The sequence below is a fragment of the Benincasa hispida genome, chromosome 5, assembly GCF_009727055.1.
Source record: "Benincasa hispida cultivar B227 chromosome 5, ASM972705v1, whole genome shotgun sequence".
Classification (NCBI taxonomy): Eukaryota; Viridiplantae; Streptophyta; class Magnoliopsida; order Cucurbitales; family Cucurbitaceae; genus Benincasa; species Benincasa hispida.
In genome coordinates, this window is record NC_052353.1 from 53,312,537 (window position 1) to 53,334,710 (window position 22,174).

Here is a 22,174-nt window from a genome sequence, read left to right on the forward strand (position 1 = left end):
ATTTTATTGCTTGAAATTAACTGCAATTTTTGTTCTTAAAATTAATTGTTCATATTGGATAAATTTGATTAGTTATTCTTGAATTTCTACATTCATTATCAATCTTGTTATGAGAACCGATTTGGGTACTTTAAAGTTGTATTATTAACTTCTTGATTATTTTGAATTGAATTTATTTGCATGAATTTATTGTTTAAATTACTTGTTAGGAAAAAGTTTGTTAATTTGTTTAATTGGACTCACATTAGTAAAAAGTCTTAATCAATTTAATTAAACCCTATTCACCCCTCCCCCTCTAGGGTTGTCATACCGATTCTACAATTGGTATTAGAGTCGACTGCTCTCTTATTTGTAATAATATTTTTCAAAAATCATTTTAGATTGATACCCATTATTTGAGTTTCTCACTCCTACAATTGATATCAGAGCAAGGAACTCTTCTCATAAATTATTTTTTAAGTTTTAATTTTGATATATAAAGTATCTTATTAACATTTTGAAAAATTATTTGAAAGTTTAATTGCTAGAGTTATATGGCAACTTTAGATGATTGTGTTGATAGACCTCCATTCTTTGATACTTGTATAAATAGAATGAAAACTGTTATGCTTGCTATGGATTTTAACATTTTGTATGTTTGTGAGCATGATTTACCTAAATTGCATTTGAATAATGAGTTGCTCACTTTTAATGCCAAAATCATAAATATCATATATTGTGTATTGGATAGAAAAATATGTGATACAATTTTACATTTTGATTATGCGTATGACATTTGAAATTTTCTTGAAAATATGTATAGTGTAGAAAGTTCTCCTTGTACTACTAATGATTTATTTGATGTGAAGGAGAATTATAATGCTCAAAATCAAGGAAAATCCATAAAGTAGAGAAAGAAAAATGTCATAAGTTCTCATTGAGCTTAATGGCTCATTCAGATAGTGACAAAAATGAGCCAAGTCATAAAACCTCTTCTTATGATGGATTATTTAATGCATTTGAAAGTATGCAATGTGATCTTGAAAAAATTAGCTCTAGATATGTGAAATTATCAAAGGAGTATAAAGCATTATCTCTTAATTTCCGTATGCAGGAAAATAACTGTTTGTCCATAACAAAATTGCCTTAAATTGAATAGTTCTTCTTGATAAGCACCATAACATTCAACACCACTTTCCCACAAGAGTTTTAAATTTTCAATTAGTGGTGTTAAGTATGCGTCGATGTCATCTCCTGGTTGCTTTGGACTCGATATTAACATTGACAGCATCATGAAATTCCTTTTCACACGGGGGAAGATTATAAATAACTATCACTACGTGCCAACAACTATATTTAGAACTCATTTCACCATTTGGGTTTATTCCATCCGCTGATAATGGTAAAAAAAATTCCTAGGTTCAGAACCAAAGTTTCACCACATAAAATCTACTAGCTTCCAAGCCGAAGGGTCTGCAGGATGTCGTAATTTACCATCTACTTCTCGCTCATTAGCATGCCAAATAAAATTCTTAGCACAGTCAATACTTCTAAACACCTTTTGAATCATCCAATTGATGGAAAATACCATACAACTTTTGTAGGAATTTTTTTCCCCTTCGCTTGCATTCTTAGCATACTTCCACCTTGATTCACCACATTCAGAACATTCAATTGCATTAGCATATTCTTTTCTATACAAACAACAATCGTTAGGGCATGCATGAATCTTTTCATAATTCATTTCTAGTGCGCCTAATGTTTCCTTTGCATCATACATTGATGTTGGGAGCTCACTAGTAGTAGGCAAAATTTCTTTTGAAGTTTTGAGTAATTCTGAAAAACTAATATCACTCCATCCATATCTAACTTTTAAATTATACAACTTGACCAATGTAGATAAATTGATGAATTTTTTGCATCCTTCGTATAATGGTTTTTCAGCATCATTAAACAATTTCTCAAATTTATTTGGGACTTTTAAATATTCCTCATGAGTAACTTCAACTATTTCTTTTATACTTCCGACATCGTTTTCTTCATACATGTAGGTGTCAAACTTGTAAGACCACGTAAGGATGAGATAGGTAATTGTTCACCGTGCCAAAACATTCTATCAAATTTTTTAGCTTTCACTGGGTCTTCAGCATAGTATACGCATAATTCTAGTTAAGGGTGAATCTACAAACTACAGTATAAAGTTCGTAAAACCAATCAATTCCATCTTTATGATTTGAACAAATTTTAGGAGCAAACAAACATTCTAGTAAAAATTAGAGTAGAACAACGCCAAAAATCTCTAAATAAAACATCAAAAAGGACCAAACAAACATTTTAGGATTAAATGTGATTCACATTTAAGCAAGAACAACGCCAAAAATCTCCAAATAAAACCAGACCAAACAAGAAGACAAAGACCAACACTAGAAGAGAAGGAGAGAAAACCACTAAGAAAATAGAGACAAACATTAGTCAGAGAGAACACCATCCATTATAAAGAGCTGAAAAACCTAAACTACAGAGAGATCACCATCCATTTGAGGAAGAAGAAAGCAAGCAGAATCGAAATGTGTGAATTGAACTTACAGGGGGTTTGCGTTGGTACAGTCATCGATGCAGCAACGTAGAACCACCAATTGCAAGCATGAAGGGACTGATTGCAAGCGACAAACCCTAACTATTGGGAAGAATTTCGAAGATGATGGAGGACGATGAAGTGATAAGCGCGGGTGTCGACCTGTTTTCTTTCCATATGCGATGGAAGCCAAAATCACGCGCGGGGATTTTTTAGGTTTTAAGAAAATTAGTTATACTTGCCGTTTTAAAAATGACAAGAAAAGAAAATTAAACTTGATGGTTTTTAACTATCAAGTTCTTAGAAAAAAAATCTGAAAAATTCACAAATCCTTCGTCTTTTCTATTATTTTTTTATATTTTTTCAGAAAAACGTCAAGTACTTCTAAATTGTAAGTGTCAAGTAATATTGTTTTATTAGTAGCATGGAGATATGTGAGAATTAAAACTTCTGACCCAAGGGGAGGACTATATTTCAACAATAACAACCACTGTCACGTTTAACATAAAAAATTAATGTCTACTTGGCAGAAAAATAATGAAAAGAGAATCAAAGACATGATCAATATTTAAAATATTTTATAATAGATTTAATAATAATAGAATTCATTGAATATGGACGAGTTATTTCCCTCATCATCAATATTATAAATATATATATTTATAAACGTTTTCTTTATTTTCATTGTGCACCACCACATTGCCAAGAGGGCAACTCTTTTTTGACAATATCTTTGATTTGAACTCCAGTATCGTAAATCGCTCCAGCTCTCCAATTGACAGGAAGTATAGACTTTGCCCAAACCCATTTTCCATTGTATCTAGAAGTCACCACCATTCTCAATTGTAATGTACCTTCAGGTACATGGTCTGTTTTCCAAACAGCTCCATAACTTCTCTTCATATGGCTCCAATCTGAGGTCCCAACTTAAGCAATATCAACAGCAACCATGTCTGTTTGGCCACCTTGGTAGAAGTATTTTATTGCCAACTTGAATAACTCGTTTCTTCCACTCTCACAAACAAATTTCTGTTTGGATATTCACATGGCACCCTACCAAAATAAAAGAATCATTATACGTATAGATATTTGTTTTTATTATATATACATAACGTTAAGGGTAAATTGTTGTTATATATCATTAAAAAATTGGCTAAATTATATATATCCCTAAACTTTGCCTTATGTTTTTAAATAGTACTCTCCAAAATTGCAATATTTCCCTTTACACTTTTCATAAAACATTCCAAAATTAAACTGCACTTCTTAGAATATGAAAATTTTAGAATGTTGATGAAAAATCGGCGTGTGAATGTCATTTCTCCCAACCTATTCCGAACAAAGCATCCTATTGACCGTCATCATATCGATTTTTGTCCATTATTTTAAAGATTTCTGTACTTTCAAAAACTCATATGAAATCAACGGTAGCTTTGCAATTTTTTAAAGAATTAATAAGAGTAATTTTAAAATAAGGGGCAAATTTCGATCCATGTACCTACTTTCAATTGTCAAAGTTTAATCTCTATATTTTCAATAAATCTTAAATCTAATCTTTTAAAATTAATCTTTTGAAATCAAGATTGGATAATAATAGTTCCCATGCCAGAAAATGCATATAATGTAAATATATTTCCAAAATTTATTGTGTAAATACTAATAGACATAATTACGAGTAGTCAGAACTAAACTTAAGGTTTATTAAAATTAAAAATACTAAAATGGACATTTGAAAATATAAGAACTGAAATTCAACAACTCCCAAAGTAGATAGACTAAAATGATATTATAACATTTTTATATTTTCAATAATCTAATCTTATAAATAATTGAAAGCTCAACTCTTGTATTCAACACCAACCACTCCAAGATTCAAATGATCTGAACCTTTACCATTGAGAGCCATAGTAAAGAAAGCCTTTGGACTAAGAACAAGGTCTGTTACATTGTCATTATTTTGATCTGTCAATACCACCTTAGTTCCTACTGTATTGCAAAGCCTTCTATTTTTGCACCTTACCTACAAATATTATACTTAATTAATAACCATATAGTTTCCAATATAATCAAAGTATTGAATTCAAAAGAAAATAAATAGATGTATTTATTTCCTTGATAGCAAGCCCCTCAACCAGCTACTTGTTTATAAAGAGAAGGCACAACAGCTGCAAAGAAGCCATTAGAGAACTGCAATGCCAAGTTTCCATAACCACATGCTCCCCCATCTGAAATGTCAAATAATATAGCAAAAAATGATATATTTTAACAGTTGTAAATGAAAGGTAAAATAAAAATGCAATTTTTAGTTGTAATCTGGCTCATCTTTTTGAAGCTCACCCAAAAATAGTAAAAAAAAAAAAAAAAACGTAGGATTTGAGTGGATCTTAGGCTGCACCCATCTTTTTACAGCTCACTCCGACCACAGAATAAAAAAAAAAAAAGTAATACTTAGTAAAAAACTATTTTATTAAAAAAGAAAATTTTGCCATGTGATAATTTATTATTGGATATTTTGATGGGCTGTACAAAAATAGGTACAACTTGAGATACATATAAGTATTTTTTTTTAAAAAAAAATAGGTGACTCAAAGATGGGAAATTTATTTGGCCTAATTTAAGACAAATTGGGTTTGCTTTTGCCTTTTTGTGTAAATGGATTTTGAAGTGTTGATTTGGAGATTAGATATGAATTAATTAGGAAAAGACAAAGGAATTGATTAGGTTAATGTGAGAAAAATTAATTAACCAAAAAAATAGTCCAAAATATGGAAGTATATGCACCTATGGCTAGCTAGTCAGAGAGTTGTTTGTTGTTTGGACTTTGAAGTAAGAATCCGTCTTCTTTAGTCAGCAGATTCAGTAAAGTTCTACGGCTAGTTGATTTCAACATCACATATTCAAGAAAAATAACAAAAGGTTATATTATTTAAAGAAATCTCGTACTTTTATTCTTTAATTAAAAGTTGTAAATATTATATCTTCGATATTTCATAGATATTTCAAAACTACTTTTAAAATAGAAAGTTTGAAGAATTCCGATAAAAAATTGACTTCACCTTGGCATGTTGTGACAATTTTTATTTAGAATAATGTGATAATCAACATTTACGTTAGTTTTAGGTTTTTGTTTTATGTACATTTTCGTCTAAAAATTTGAACAAATTTTACTTCAAATGCATAGTAGATTTTCATCTAATAATGTAAGCTTGAAAAGTAACAATCTTTTTAAAAATTAATGGCAAAGTGCAAGATAATTTTTTTAGTTGAACTAAAATAAAGTAAAAACTCTTTTATTTAATCCTTACGTGTCCTTAGTTAGATCTTTGCATTTATTAATAATATTTGTTCAAAGAGACCAAGTCATCTTTCTATATTAAATATTTTAAAGGGTAATTTAAATAGCCAACTAAAATATAAATCTTAAGAAAATAATATTATACCATTATCTTTAAAGCCGGTTCTTCTAAAATCCTTGCTGGCCTTGCTGCACTCTAAAAGGAGGAGTAATTTAAACCGGGAGAGAGAAGGGTAATATTAAATACTAAAACAAAGATTTATTAAGAATATAGAACAGAAAAAAAAGATAATTGTTACAGCAAGCCCTTAAGCTCAAGCTCTTGAGACGATAAGCATCACGACGCTGTCTTGACATTTGTTGTAACGCTGCAATACTGCTGTAATACATACAAACATTATTCACATAATTTATTTATTTTAGATTATGCTTTAAGATTATATAACTTTGAACATTTGTATCACTTAAATTTACTAATCAAACCTGCTCTTGAATATTAATAAGGTTAAAAACAGCTCAAATTAATAAATAAATGAGTCATTAATAATATCTTTATTAGTTAAATAGATATTCACTCTCCCTCTTTTATATCCAATCCATGGTATGTATAAAAGAGAAGTCAATCCCAATGGATTAGCATATAGTATAGAAATATTGGTCCATGGGTTTTGGGGGATATAGGTCAAAAGGGGAACTCTTGTAATTTGAGTATTCCCAAACCTTCTTAAATTCTTCAAAATTTGATAATCTTCATAAAGAGTTAATCAAATGACTTCTCACCATAATGCCTTTTCATTGTGTGCAAATCCAAAAAAAAAAAAAAAAAAAAAAAAAAAAACTCATCAAAATATAAGGTCGTCGTTTGAATCCTTGTAAATATCTTCCCCAATTAATATTGATTTTCATTAGTTGAACCGTCTATAAGTTTTTAAACTCACAAATGAGGAGTATTTCAGTATTAATCTATCTATACTATCTAGAAGGGGCTATGAGGAGAAATTTTTTTTATTTCCCCTTTGACCCCTTTTAGTCGATGATTATACAGTTATCTTAAATAATTTGATATTTAAATAATTAAATAAACATCTTTTTCCTATTTCTTATAGTGCTAGAAAAAAAATATTGATAAAGTTTTTCGCATTTACACTTAAAAAGAAAATTAAAATAAATCACATTTTATCTCTAATTAACGTTAAAAAAATATAAGAAAGAACAAATTTCATTTTATCTCTAATCATCTCTATTTCATCTCTAATTCACATTAAAAATAAAATAAGGAAAAAATAACTTTTTAGTCCCTAGGTTTTGGATATAATTTCTATTTAGTCCTTAGGTTCCAAAATGTTACACATTTACTCCTTAAGTTTTGAGTTTGGTTTCAATATAGTCCCTAAATTTAAAAATGTTACAATTTTACCCTTGACATTTGAGTTTTGCTTCAATTTGGTCCCTGTATTTCAAGATTTATATTTTTAAACCCGAATATTCACTAAATACTCATTCTCCATCTTTAGTATTAATTTATGTTAATAAATTAAAAGCCACTAAAAGAATTATAATTAATTAAGTTTCATTATTTTTTTTATCATTTTTAAAATTGAATTCAAGATTTCACTTCATAATTATTTTTAATTAATTAATAGAAATTGGCGTCGAAAATTGAAAGTGAATATTTAATGAAAAATTGAGGTTAAAAATGTAAAATCTCGAAACCTAAGGACCAAATCAAAATGAAATCCACATCTCAATGGTAAAATTATAACATTTTGAAACTTATTGACTAAATTGAAACAAAACTCAAAACTTAAAGACCAATTGTGTAACATTTGAAAACTTAGAGACCAAATAGAAACTCCACCAAAACCAAGGGACCAAAAACATTTTTTATCCTAAAACAAAGTAAAGCAAATGACATATTATTTCTAATAATTATCTCTAATTATCTACTTCAAGTTAAATAAAGGAAAAAGAAATCTTTTAAAAATCACATATTATCTATAATAATAATAATCTTTACTTCATGTTAAATAAAGGAAAAAAATTAAACCTTGCCTTAAATAAAGGGAAAAATTCTTTTTTTAAAGAATCAAAATTTATTTTTAATATCTACTTCATGTTAAATAAAGAAAAAAAATATAAAGTTATCTAAAAAAATGATATCTTAGTTAATTTCAAAATCATCAAATAATCTCATTATAAATTGGAATTCATGTTTAATTATAATACTTTTTTATACAAAAAAAAAAAAAAAAAAATTATCTCATGTTACTAACATGTTAATATAATTTGATTGAAAATAAAACCAAGTTATGATTTGAAATCTAACTTTTCTCCTTTCTCTTCTATGTCTAGAAGAATATATCACCTCTTTATTTTTTGTTTTAACATATGTCATCTTTTTCGATTTTTTCATTTTTCAATTTTATAAGAACATTTAGGGTGAGTTAATGTATTTTTATATGCTTTTGTATTTTCTTTTTGGGCTAGTTGCATAAATAGAATTCAAGCCCAAAATAATAGAATATGTAGTACAATGATAAAATAATTGCACATATAGATCAAAAAATGGTAAAAGATTAAAAAATTCATGCATAGCCACCATTTTGCTCTCTTCTTTCCAGTTTTCTCAAATTAAAAGCTATCACTGATAGCAGCTATCAGTGATAGCCACTGATAGCTGTTATCAACTGCTATCGCTGATAACTTCTATCAATTGCTATCGATGATAGTTGCTATCAGCGATAGCTTTCAATTTGAGAAAAATTAATATAATCTTAAAATATTAGTTTTTAATTTGCTAAGAATTATCAGTAGCTATCATTGATTCACTTTCATCAATCGGAATCAAACTTGAAATATCAACACTTAAGGCTATAAATGGTTATCAATCATAAATTTATAAATGGTGATCAATTTTGAAAGAAGACCAACAACTTTGATTACCACATTAGCTATCACTAATAATCTTTTATCATAACTATCACTGATAACAACTACCAGTCGCTCTCACTGATAGACTTTCATCAATTAGAATCAACCTTGAAATATTAACACTTAAGGCTATCGATGATAGACTTCTGTAACTGGTTATCATCTTTGAAAGAAACTCGATATATAGATATTACCTAAGTTCTATCACCGATATCACTAACATCACTCATATTGTGGTTACCAGTGATAGCTTCTTTCACTGACAACATCATTGATAAGATGCTATCAATGATCTCACTGATATCATGCTATCAGTGATAGTTCTCAATCATCGATAACATGCTATCAGTGCTTCTATCACCAATAATGTGCTATCGAGTTGTTTATATCACTGATAACGTACTATCGAGTAGCTTCTATCATTGATAACATGCTACTAGTATTAGCTTCTATCACTGGTAACATGCTATCAGTAGTAGCTTCTATCAATCATAGCCACTGAACACCTTTTTGCCCCTTTCTTATCCTTCCCAAACATTTATAAGTCCTTTTTCTTTTCGATGATAACTTCTATCACTGATAAACATGTGTGATAACTTCTAGGCATTCCACTTACATTTTAGTTCGAGATTCAACTTTATTAATTAAATTTACTAAGTTGGCTATCAATGATAGATTTCTATAAGTGGCTATTAACTATGAAAATATAATCAAAGATTAAGCTATCAATGATAGAAAATATTAGTGGCTATCACTTATAGACTTTCATTTGCTATTTATATTTGTTATTTGTTATAATAATCAAACTTGATGATTGACTTGTTGGTGTTAAGTCACTTATGAATTGAGTACTTTTAAGTCTTGGGTATGAAACTCAGCCTCATAATTCTTGTGAAAAATAGGGGAAGAAGACAAAATTCAAATAAAGGAAAGAAAAATTTTAAAAATAAGAGAAAGACAAGAAGCAAAAATTGAAGAAAGGAAAGAAAATTAAATAGAAAAAAATAAAGCAAAAACCAGAGAAATGAAAAAAAAAAACATAAAAAAAGAAAAAGAAAGAGAAGAAGTAGAAAATCAGAGAAAGAAAAGAAAATAAAATAATAAAAAAAGAAAAGGGAAGAAGCAAAAATTGGAGAAAGGAAAGAAAATAAAAATAAAACAAAAAGAAATAAGTAAAAACCGAAGAAAAAAAAGAAAATTAAAAAAAAAAAGAAAAAAAGAAAAAAAGAAAAAAAGAAGAAAATGAAAGAAAAAAAATAAAGAAAAGAAAAGTAAAGGAAAAAAGAAGGTAATGAAAGAAAATAAAAAAAATAAAGGAAAGAAGCAAAAATCGGATAAAGGAAAGAAAAAAAAAAAAGAAGAAGCAAAAACTGGAGAAAGAAAATAAAATGAAAAAAGTGAAAAAAGTGAAGGAAGAAGCAAAATTAGAAGAAAATAAAGAAAATAAAAAGACTACAAAAAAAAAAGAAGGTGTGCAACAAGACAAGACAAGGGATGGAAAAATAGGAAATTAAAAAAAATTTAAAGATTGACTAGTCAAATCACCCACATTTGCAAATATTTTAAAGATGTAATATATGTTTAGATTTTTTCTCTTATTCTACTGTCTATTATAAATATCATTTTCTTGTTTCTCTACACACAGATTCACCTGTTGATTCTCACATATTGAAAATGGTGAAGAAGATCTTGCTTTTGAAATTCAAGAAATTTCTCGAGGTAAGTAATTTAGAGGTTGGTAAAGAATGAAGAAGAGAGTGATTGACTATTTTTAATTTTTGTAAATCCACACCAATGAGTCTTGGGGTTTATAATAATTTTTACTATTTTCTACATGCTTTTGTACTTCTTTTCTTTTTTAAATTTGTTGCATAATTACACACAAATTATTAAAATTTTGAAATAAAATTTAACGTTGCAAATAAATAGATTAAGTTTTTGGAGATTTTCAAAAATAGAAAAATAAGGAAAACTATTTATACAAAATAACAAAATTTTAATTTTCTTTGATAGAGGCTAATAGGCCTCGTTTCCTCCAGAAAAACATTGGGAAACTCACGAACGACTCAAGGCAAAAAAATTATAGACTCTATCACAATTTATGCCAAAAAAAAACAAAGGGTCCTTACAAACCAATTTGTAAAATAAAGTTGTAAATCTAAAAGGTCCAATCCTGAAATTATCTACAATTGCAAACCATTCACATTCCATACAAATTCATTAATATGAACAAAATACATAATTTTAATTATGAAAAATTAAAAGTGGGATCAAGAACCTCCACTCTAATACCAAATGAAGGAACCCCAAGGTCCACTGTGGAAGTAGGATTAGTCCCACTTATCAATTTTCACAGAATACAAAAATTATAAAACAACAATTATGCAATTGACCAAAAATTATAGCATGAAAAAAAGGAGGAAAAAGGAGAAGATTACATACCCTTGAAGAACCAAAACCTCTTCACGAAATCCTCCTTTCCAAATTGGCCACGATCGAACACGAACCAACAACCAACAACGAGGACACCACCACAAGAATTTCCTTTATATTCTCTATGGGGGATGAGAATCACGAGAGGTGTGACCTTTGTGTTCTTTTGGGAAGAGGGAGAAGGTTTTAGAAAAGAATTTTCTTATGTGTTCTGTTTCAAAATAACATAGAGAGAACTATGAATTTTTTTTTTCTGTGAACAGGGGGAGAAGTTGAATGTTACGTTACTAAAAAAAACTTCCCTTACCACGATTCATCGAGAGACAATTAAAAGGATAACTTCCATTCTAATTTTGTAATTTAAATTTAAATTAAAATAAATTTAGTTTAAATTATATGTGTATATATATATATAATATATATATATAATAACTAACTTATTATATATATATATATATAACTATATAATATATCAAATATAACACATAACCTATAGTTTTTATATTATATCCATTACAATATAACCTATAGTTTTTAATTCTCTCAATCATTTTTCATATTTAATATTAATAACATTTATACTAAACATAATTATATGAATCTCATCCATATAATTAGTATGTGAATCATATTCAAATATTTAATTTCTCTCTTAATAAACTTTATTTTATAATGTATCTAATAAATTATATTAATTATATCACATATAATTAATTCCCTCCATTAATTTGAACAATGGAAAGGTTATGAACCAGCTCAAGAGTTGAGACTGCCTCCCGTAGTGGGAGGTTTGATCACGGACGACAGTCAAGACGATCCTCAAGTATCTTCGGAGAACGAAGAACTACATGCTCGTGTATGGAGATAAGGATTTGATCCTTACAGGATACACAGACTCTAACTTTTAGACCAATAGAGATTCTTGTAAATCGATATTGGGGTCAGTGTTCACTCTAAATGAAAGGGCTGTAGTATGGCAAAGCATCAAGCAAGGATGTATCGCAGACTCCATTATGGAAGCTGAATGCGTAGCAGCCTGTGAAGCAACTAAAGAGGCTTTTTGGCTGAGGAAATTCCTTACAGATTTGGAAGTTGTTCCAAATATGGATTTACCAATCACTATTTATTGTGATAATAGCAGGGTTGTGGCAAATTAGAAGGAACCTCGGAATCATCGTCGAAGCAAGCATATCGAACAGAAATACCACTTGATCAGGGAGATTGTCGTGAAGATCGCATCGGAGCACAACATTGTTAATCCATTTACAAAGAACTTATGGCTAAAGTGTTCGAGGGTCACCTAGAGATTCTAGGTCTGCAGGACATACAACATCTTGTCTAGGGCAAGTGGGATATGATACTAGGGTATGCCCTAGTTTATTGTATATTGTACACGTATTCATCTTGTATTGTACATTAGTCTCCCGAGGCATTAGGACAAGTAGAAGATTGTTGGAATTGATGTCCTAATTCTCCCGGAGTCTCGTAGTTTGTAATCTATACACATTGTTATGGACAAAACAAGAGTTATTTTATTTGGCATTTACTCATATCCAATAAACAAAGCTCCAAGGTTATTGTATGTAAACTTAAGCATGTATATGAGATATACATGTGGATCATACCTTAAGTGATATCCTAAATAGGTCTGTAGTATAAGGATTAAGGAGGGATACCTGATCCTTGTGACACTACGGATACGACCCGTTTTGTGGAGGTTTGCAAGTTTTGTGAACTACTACAGATAGTAGATCCTGACCATTCATGTGGAGACATGCGAGCAAGGTTTCCTATACAAAGAGTTTGTATAAGACCGGACCACGAGATGATTTGTCTCTGTATATAATTTCGTTGACATTGGAGACTTACATCTCACCTAAACGACTAACTGTACTTACGAGTGATTTGTGAAGTTTTATTGCACTGTTGATTGGTTAATATGGAAACATAATATATATATGTAGTAAGAAGAGTTCAACTGTCGATCTTTAATGGAGTGCCTGGTAGGTAACAGATGGTGGATCCCGTGACTAAAGAGTTTAGTCAGTTATTCACGTATTGTTGGAGCTTCCAGCTACAGGTCCATAAGATCCCCTTGGTAGCTCAATGGATTCAAGTTGAGAATCAGTTCTTGGTGTTGATTTGAAATGTTCAAATTGACAAGAGGTAATTCAATTATATATGATATGATCGGGGTGATGTATAAGATACATTGAGTAGAGGATTAATTAAATGAGATTTACATTAAGTACCGTGAAATAGAAAAAGAGTTATGGTTTATATGTTTCATGAGATGAAATATTAAAACTATAGGTTATAAAAATACTATGGTAAGTTGGTTATCATATATATTTATAATAATATTAATTATTGGATAATTATCTCTTTTTCTCTAATAACTAATTGAGTGGGAGGTTATTGGTAGTTTCATGATAACTGTGAGATAAAAGAAAAATTGTTTTCTTAATTTTAGAATGATTGAGATTTTCCATTCTCGGAAAGACTCATGGTTGGCTGTCAAGTGAATGAGATTGAGTAAACGATAGCTGAAGAGGGACTAGACGATAGTGGAGTGCACTACACGATAGTTCACTCAGCTGGTCTTTAGCTAAACGATCGTGGAGTTTTTGCTAAACGATTGCATAGCATTTGTTAAACGATTGGGCATCGTTTATACAATAGACTTGTCATCTCCCAGTTGCTCAATCGTTTACATGATTTTTCTTCCTCCGGTCTCTTCTTCTAACCAAGTCCACACAGANTGTCATCTCCCAGTTGCTCAATCGTTTACATGATTTTTCTTCCTCCGGTCTCTTCTTCTAACCAAGTCCACACAGAGCCCACGCTTCTGGATTCTCACACCGAGAATACCAAGGTGGTCATTGTGGTGGTGTTGTACTCAACTCGACTACGTCGAGGTTTTTGGAGATCGTTCGTTGTGTTCATGATCTTGGAGATCGTTGTGTTCGTGATCGATGTGATCGTGTTATAATGCGGTCGAAGTGTTCAAGCATTCGTGATTGTGTCTTGCTAATTGTACGAGCGTTCGTGATCAAGGGAGATTGAAGATGAATCTTCAAAGGTATGTATAATTCTATCCCTTGCTCTTATGTAAAGAATACTGTAATTTCATTTTGTGCATAGCCTGTATGTTTCTGTTTCTAGATTGTAATTGTGTATTTTCAAATACGATTGGAATTTGGAACGATCATTCTGCTACTCATGAAAATCCTCATGTCTGATTTCCTTCAATTAGTATCTAAGCCAGGTTCCGATCCTAGGACCTGTGGAGTCATTGACATATCAGATACATCTCTTCCTCCCACTGAGTATTTTATAACCTATGGTTTAGTTTACTTAGAAAAAACATGGCTAAGAATTTTAACTAAGTGACTTTTATGTTTGCGCAAGTGTAACATTTACCTTGGATAGTTAAAACAACTTTTTAGGTAAGAAGATAAAAATACTACGATCTGATCGTGGTGGAGAGTATATGGATCTCCAATTCCATAACTATATGATAGAACATGGGATTGCGTCCCAACTCTTGACCCCAGGTACACCTTAGCAGAATCGTGTATCGGAAAGGAGAAACAGAACCTTTGAAAACTGTAAAAGTCGAATTTGGATTAAAAGAAGAAATCATAGTTTAAAAAACTAAATAAAATCATGAGCTAAATTGGACATGGTTGGGTTTATGATGAGTTCTGCTCATTTTCCAAACTCGTTTTGGGGTTTTGCAGTGGAGACTGCATGCTACATTCTGAACAACGTTCTCTTGAAAAGTGTTTCTGAAACACCTTTTGAGTTGTGGAGAGGCCGTAAAGGTAGTTTACGTCAGTTCAGGATTTCAGGGTGTCCGACATATGTGCTTGTGACTAACCTGAAGATGTTGGAACCGCGTCCGAAAGTTTGCCTCTTTGTAGGTTATCCTAGGGAAACGAGGGGTGGATACTTTTATGATCTGTGTGAGAACAAATTATTTGTTTTTACAAATGGTATCTTCTTGAAAGAATACCACATCAGGGATCATAAACCACGAAGTAAGCTTGTTTTATGTGAGATTTCTTGTGAGACTGAGATTACTGAGGGTTTAACAAGAGTTGTTGAACAGGCCGATAGATCAACAAAAGTTGTTGATATCGGTGCATCTAGTCAACCAGCTTAAAAGTTGAAACTGCCTCAACATAGTGGGAGGGTTATGAACCTATCAGATCACTACATGTGTTTGACTGAAGCTCAGAATGTCATTTCTAATGATGGGGTCAAGGATCCATTGTCTTTTAAGCAAGCAATGAATGATGTTGACAAGAATGAATGGGTTAAGGCCATGAACCAGAAGATGGAGTCTATGTACTTCAATAATGTCTGGGAGCTTCTGGATCTGCCTGATGGGATAAGACCTATAAGGTGTAAGTGGATCTATAAGCGAAAGCGAGGTGTAGATGGAAAGGTCCAAACCTTTAAGGTTAAACTCATCGCAAAGAGTTATACCTAGATTGAGGGAGTGGTTTACGAGGAAACTTTCTCCCCTGTTGTCATGCTCAAGTCTATCAGGATACTCCTGTCCATAGCCACATTTTATGATTATGAGATATGGAAAATGGACGTCAAGATTTCCTTTCTTAATGGTAATCTTAAGGAGACCATCTACATGGCTCAATCAGAGGGGTTCGTACTTCCAGATTAAGAGAAAAAAGTTTGCAAGCTTAATAGGTCTATTTATGGGCTGAAACAAACATCTCAATCGTGGAACATTAGATTTAACTGTGCGCTCAAATTGTTTGGCTTTGATCAGAACATGGATGAGCCTTGGTTGTCAAGTGGATGAGATTCACTAAACGATAGCTGAAGAGAGACTAGACGATCGTGGAGTGACACTACATGATAGTTCGCTCAGCTAGCCTTTAGCTAAACGATTGTAGAGCTTTTGCTAAACGATCGCATAACATTTGTTAAATGATTGGGCATCATCTGTACGATAGACTTTTCATCTCCCACTTGCTCAATCATTTACACGATTGTTCTTCCTTTGGTCTCTTCCTCTAAACAAGTCGACATAAAGCCCACACTTTTGGATTCTCACACTGAGAATATGAAGGTAGGCATTATGGTGGTGTCGTACTCAACTCGACTAAGTCGAGGTTTTTGGAGGTCGTTCGCTGTGTTCGTGATCTTAGAGATCGCTGTGTTCGTGATCATTGTAATCGTGTTGTGTTATGATCGTGTTGTGTTGCGATCGAAGTGTTGGAGTGTTAGTGATTTTTGTCTTGCTAATTGTATGAGCGTTCGTGATCAAGGGAGATTGAAAATGAATCTTCAAAGGTGTGTATAATTCTATCCCTTGATCTTATGTAAAGCATGCTGTAATTTTGTTTTGTGCATAGCTTGTATGTTTCCGTTTCTGGAGTGTAATTGTGTATGTTCAAATACGAATGGAATTTGGAACGATCATTCTGTTGCTCATGGAAATCCTCATGTCTGATTTCCTTCAATATAATGGGACTATTTATTTCATGTTTCGGGAATACAACTCCTTTGTATAGAATACCCCCGCTCACATATTTCTACATGAATGATCAAGATCAGACTATTTGTAACACTTTAAAAAAATTGTAACATCTATAAAGTGGACCATATTCGTAGTATCACCAGGATAAGATACCCAACCTTATCCATCTACTCCAGACCGTTTAGGTTATCACTTAAACATGATCCACCTATATGTCTCTACATACATGTTTATACATGTTTAAGTCATACTAATATAAAAGTACACACAAAAATAATAAACTAAGCATGCTACTTGCCCAGTACAAAATCTCCCACTTGCCCTAGACTAAATGTGTCCTGTTCCATAGGCCCATACCCTATAGGTGACCCTCAAACACCTTAGTCGTAAGGGCCTTTATAAACAAATCAACAATTTTGTGCTCTAAAGCTATTTGCGTGAAAATCAGGTCCCCTCGATGCACAATCTCCTCAATGAGATGATACTTCCACTCTATGTGCTTTCCGTGCTTGTAACTCCTAGGCTCTCGGGAATTAGATACAAGACCACTATTATCACAATAAAGGGTAATGGGCTTAGACATGTCTGGAACTACTTCCAGATCAGTCAGGAACTTCCTGAGCCACATAGCTTTCTTAGCAGCTTCACAAACCGCTACATACTCAACCTCTATATTGGAGTCAGCAATGCATTCATGCTTGGTGCTCTTCTAGACTACTGTCCCTCTGTTAAGAGTGAACACTAATCCAGATATGAATTTCCTAGAATTCTTATCAGTCTAGAAATCAGATTCTATGTATCCTCTTAGGATCAAATCCTTTGAACCATACACAAGCGTGTAGTCCCTCGATCTCTGAAGATACTTGAGGATGTTCTTAACGGCGTTCCAGTGATCATATCCTGGATTAGATTGATATCTACTGACTATCCCCACTGAATAGCAGATGTCAAGTCTAGTACATAGCATCACATACATCAAGCTACAAACAGTTGATGCATAGGGGAACTGTCTCATTTCCTCAACGTCTTGAGGTGTCTTTGGACACTGTTCCTTAGACAAAATAACTCCATGCCTGAAAGAGCGTAAACCCCTCTTGGAGTTATGCATTGAAAACTTGACAAGCATTCTCTCAATGTACGATGCCTAAGACAAGGCTAGCGTTTTGTTCTTTTGGTCTCAAGCGCCTCTTCCAAATATTTCATTTAGAATTGGGTCGCTAGCCAATTCTTAATTTAAGTCAGTATACCTACATCATTGCCAATGAGTAGGATATTGTCTACATATAGCACAAGAAAAGCTACTGAACTATTGATGATTTTCTTATAAATACAAGGCTCATCAACATTCTGATCAAAGCCATAAGATTTGATTTTAGTATCAAATCTTATATTCCAAGATTTAGAAGCTTGCTTCAATCCATGAATGGATCGATTAAGCTTGCAAACCTTTTGCTCTTGACCTTGGGTTATGAATCCCTCAAGTTGCTCCATATAAATGGTATACTCAAAATTACCATTTAGAAAAGCAGTCTTAACGTCCATTTTTCAAATCTTCTAATCATAATATGAGGCAATGGACAGGAGTGTCCAGATAGACTTCAACATGGAAACAAGTGAGAAAGTTTCCTCATAGTCAACTCCCTCAACTTGGGTGTAATCCTTTGCCACAAGTCTAGCGTTGAATGTTTTCACCTTCCCATCAACACCCCGTCTTCTCTTATAGATCCACTTGCAACCTACTGATGTTACCCCATCAAGTTGATCTATAATATCCCAAACTAAATTGAAGTACATAGACTACATTTAGAGATCCATAGCTTTAATCCATTCATCTTTGTCAACATCTCCATTGCCTTTTTGTATGACAATGAATCCTTAACATCCCATAAGCTACGATAGCTAGGGTGTCTATTAAATCCATATAACGAATACACAAGTTCTCAACCCTTCCACTACGTCGAGGTTCCCTTAACACTTGAGGTGGGTGTGGCTTACTACATGAACCAACTTCAACAACTCTTGTTGAGGTGTTGGGTTCTTCAACAACTCTTGATAAAGGTTCAGTAGTTTCACTGAAAAATTCATTCAACACGATCTTACTACGGGGCTTATGCTCCCTGATGTGGTCCTCTTCTATGAAGGTAGTGTTGTTCGACATAAACACCTTATCATCATTGAGATCGTAGAAGTAACCACCTCTCATTCCTTTAGGAAAACCTACAAATAGGCACAATTCCAAACGAGGTTCCAATTTCTTAGGATTTGCCTCAAGCACATATGCTTGGCAACCCCAGATCCTAAAATGACGTAAACTACCTTTACGACCATTTCATAATTCCAAAGGTGTCCTAATAACACTTTTGGAAGGAACACAATTCAAAATGTAAGCTGCAGTTTGTACTACATAACCCAAAAACGAGTCAGGTAAGGAAACATAACTCATCATAGACCGTTCTGATACACCATTCTACTATTATGTACTAGGTGTTGAGAGTTGGGATACAATTCCATGCTCTATCAAATATTCTTGAAATTTTAAATCTAAATACTCTCCACATTGATCTGATCGAAATACTTTAATCATTTTATTTAATGCGTTTTCAACCTTAGCTTTGTACCTCTTGAACTTTTCAAGGGCTTCAGACTTATGTTACATTGAGTAAACATACCCATACCTAAAACAATCATCAGAAAAAGTGATGAAATATTTAAACCCTTCTCTTACCTTAACATTCATCGGACCACAGAGGTTTGAATGTACGAGTTCTAAAGGTTCTTTAGTCCTGTAACCTTTTCCAGTAAAATATTTTTTAGTCATTTTGCCTTCAAGGCATGACTCACACATAGGTAAAGAAATTTTTTTTCTAACTCGCTTAGAAGTCCATTCTTGACCAGTCTCTCAATCCTATTGAGATTTATGTGTCCTAATCTTTGGTGCTTGATGGGAATTTTCCTTAGGAGAAATTCTATGTCTTTTATTTTGAGCTATCGCAGTTTTAAATAATTTGGTATTTAGGAGAGCTTTAGTTGCTAATGGTCTTAGCACATATAAATTATCTTTGAGATTAGCACAACAAATATGTACTCCATTCTTTTAAACAAATACTTTATTTACATGAAAAATTAAAGAGAATTGTTGTTCTAGAAGACATTTTACAGAAATCAGTTTCTTTTTCAAGTCCGGAACCACATATACATTATCTAATAAAATGTAAGATTTCTATAAGCAGAGTCGAAGCCCTCCACTATCATAGCTGAGACGACGTGCTTAGTTCCAACACGCATCGTCATCTTTCCAACCTCCAGTTGCCACCAAGAACTAATTCCCTAAAATAAAGAACAAACATGGTTAGTGGCGCCTAAATCATCATTCTTCACTAAACAAGTAAATCACATTTACCTTGTTTAGCCTTCTTCTTTTCTGCCAGTATCCCTCTTGGTTGTAATTGAAACAAATTTTCTTTGCAGCCTTAGCTTTCTTGCCCTTCTAGATAGTAGCTGGTGGGTTAGCTTTCCCTTTTCCACATTTCATCTTCTTCCACCTTTTCGTGCCAGAGGAAGAAGGCACGGACTTAGTTTCCGAGGTTGAACCTTTGAAGAAATTATTATAGGATGAGGCAACATTTTGCTCTTTCTTCTTTTCCTTGACTTTCATCGAGGACTGGAAAGTTTGTAGATCATTGAGCAAAGTAGTCAAGTTATAGTCAATCCTATTCATAACAACACTGTTACGGAACAACAAGAAACTTTCAGGTAAAGTTTCCAGGACAAAGCTAACCTGATTGGCTTCATCAATGACAAACCCATTCATCTCAGCCACGTTAAAGTGGACCATCATGTCGAGAACATATTCTCGAACAAATGCCCCTTCTTACATACGGGTATTGAAGATGAATTTAAGAGCGTCATGCCTAAGTTATGCGGACGGTTGTCTAAACATCCCTTGTAGGGACTCCATGATCTCACGGGCAGTGAGCATGGGCTCATGCTGAAGGTTCTCTTGCCGAAGAGTTTTATGAGCGCATTCGGATCACTCCGATCTCATAGTGAATGAAATACAATAATTTACATTCAAACGTACAGTTATGCAAACAAACAGTAATTATCGCCATGCTATGAACAGCAAAATAACAAGGGAGAGAGTGACATACTAGTTGAAGACAATCTTAAAGATTAGCCACTCAATGCAACGGAACCTTCCACCCGATCAACCAATGCCAACAGTAGCATTGACTACAGTAGCACAAACACGAACGCCGCGGGGACGACACCACCAGAAAAGAACCCTGGGTATTCTCGGAGTGAGAACAAAAAGCATGGTCTTTGGGGAATTTGGTAGAGGAACGAGGAAACACGGATCATATAGGCGATAAGCAAGTGGGAGGGAAAAAGGCACTATTACATAGGACGATGCTTATCGTTTAGGAGAAGCTACACGATCGTGTAGGTTTTACTGAACGATCGTTTAGGAAATGGTATACGACCGTTTAGAAAAACCACATGCACTACGATCATTTAGAGAAGCTATGCAATCGTGTATGAACAAGTGTATGATCATTTAGGCGTGAGGTGGACGATCGTTTAGGTAAAGAGGAGCTATCGTATAAGCTCTCGAAATGCTTAAACGATCTCTTAGGATTCTACCAACGCACGCTCACTCTTTCTTTTGAACGATTGATAAATGAACACTCAAAATGAAACAATTTCATTCTATTTCATCTAACCCACATTCAAACATGATTTTTGGATTAATTATCATATAATTAACCAATTAATTAATAATAAATATAATCATATTATATTTTTATCCTATAGTTTGATATCACATATCTACTATAGTATTTTCTCCTCTACTTGATATAAATCATATTTATATCTAATTTCCTCCAAAATAATGTATTTTCATTCCTTTAGCCAATTATATCACTATCTATCGAACTTTCTATTGTCAATGCTTTTCATTAACCCAACCTGGTTCTTGATATTATCCAAGCTACCCAGGGGACCTAATGAACCTGTGGCTCGAAGCTCCAACGGTCTGTGAATAGCTGACTAAACTCTTTAGCCACGAGATCCACCATCCGTTAATTGTCAGGCATTCCACTAAAGACCAAAAGTTGAACTCTTCTTACCATAGATATATTTCTGTGTCCATCGGATATAACCAATCATGAGTACGATGACCCTTCATAGATGCTCATAAGTACAGCTGGGCCAAATTATCGTTTTTCCCCTGTAGTTACATCTCACTTTTTAAGTACCACTGATTCCTCTAATGAATAATACAACATAGTCCAATATGTATGAACACCTCTCGGGCCAAGAGAATGTGTATGGCGCCACATCGTTCAAGTCCCGGAATCAGCCCTTAAGGGAGCTATCTATCTACTTACCCCTGCCTCGGGGAAGGAGTGAATTCCATCTTGTGTAGTTGAGTTCTCAGCTCCCA

The 22,174-nt window shown here is 32.8% G+C and overlaps 1 pseudogene; it reads right to left on the reverse strand.

Moving 5' to 3' along the window:
• Positions 1–3,235: 3,235 nt before the first annotated feature.
• Positions 3,236–22,174, reverse strand: part of LOC120077393 — a 48,064-nt pseudogene continuing 29,125 nt past the window's right edge.